The sequence below is a fragment of the Molothrus ater genome, chromosome W (genome assembly GCF_012460135.2).
Source record: "Molothrus ater isolate BHLD 08-10-18 breed brown headed cowbird chromosome W, BPBGC_Mater_1.1, whole genome shotgun sequence".
NCBI classification, from domain to species: Eukaryota; Metazoa; Chordata; class Aves; order Passeriformes; family Icteridae; genus Molothrus; species Molothrus ater.
Window position 1 is genome coordinate 7,263,376 of NC_050510.2, and position 1,041 is coordinate 7,264,416.

Consider the following 1,041-nt stretch of genomic DNA (forward strand, 5'->3'; position numbering starts at 1 on the left):
CCAGCCTTTGTCGCTTCTACTTTAATACGAGCCCATGGATCCGTGTGGATCGTATCAGAATCAGATTCACTGCAAGAGCTCTGGTCCTCTGAAGAGGACTGAGGGAGGGTTGCTATCCGTGACTTGCGCTTTTTTCGTTTAGAAGCGTTTTTCAAAGGTTTCAATGGCTGGGGGGGGAGACATGGCATGACCTGGCTGGGGGGAGGTGCCACTGGAGCTGGGATAGCAGCACAGCACGCACAGGACCGGGTGGGGGGGGTAGAACCGTGGGGGGTGTCTGGGATTGGGCTTGTGTGAGGTGTCCCTGCTGTGGCAGGCAGGGAGCAGGCGGAGGGGGCGGGGATGGACACGGGCCCGGCTAGCTCAGTCGGTAGAGCATGAGACTCTTAATCTCAGGGTCGTGGGTTCGAGCCCCACGTTGGGCGCCACTTTAATAAAGCCTCTTATTTGGCCTTATCATAATGCAGAGCACTAGGGCTCAGGAGCTCAGTCCCTGGGTAGGGACCGGGTGCCTGAAGCTAGCTCGCTCATGCCAAGACCGCAGGGCTGCCATCTAGCAAGCATGGTGATTATCAGCTCTATAGTGATTGCAAGCTCTCAGGATTTCAGCTCTGCTTGCTAGGTAGTGGTGCCCTGGGCTTGAGGCTGCAGCAGACGGAGAGAGAGGAGAAGGAGAAGGCGCAGGCTGTTCCACGAAGATGGCTTTATTTGGGGAGGTCCGTGAAGGGTCTCTGCTCTTCTTCTTTCTCCCCTAATGGGGTACAGTATGCTTCTTTTATAGGGTTGGAAAGGATCCAAGCTTGACCAATGGGTAAGGGGTTAACATGACATTGCCTTATAGGGTTACAGAGGTAGGGTAAGGGGTGGAGGACAAGAAAACAGGAATTTTCTTTTGCTGTTTCAGCATTCCTATTGTTCATATCCTCCATGGTGCTTTTCCTAAATCTATGGGGTTTACTACATTGGACCACACAGCTGGATTGAGGGATAAAAAAATGCCCAAGAGCATCTGGGGTTTGACAGCACACCTGGATTGAGGGA

General features: G+C 53.2%; 1 non-coding gene across 1 annotated transcript; it reads left to right on the forward strand.

Moving 5' to 3' along the window:
• Positions 1-352: 352 nt before the first annotated feature.
• TRNAK-CUU (transfer RNA lysine (anticodon CUU)) lies at positions 353-425 on the forward strand. The gene has a single exon. It is a non-coding gene; the product is annotated as a tRNA-Lys (tRNA).
• The last annotated feature ends 616 nt before the right edge of the window (positions 426-1,041 follow it).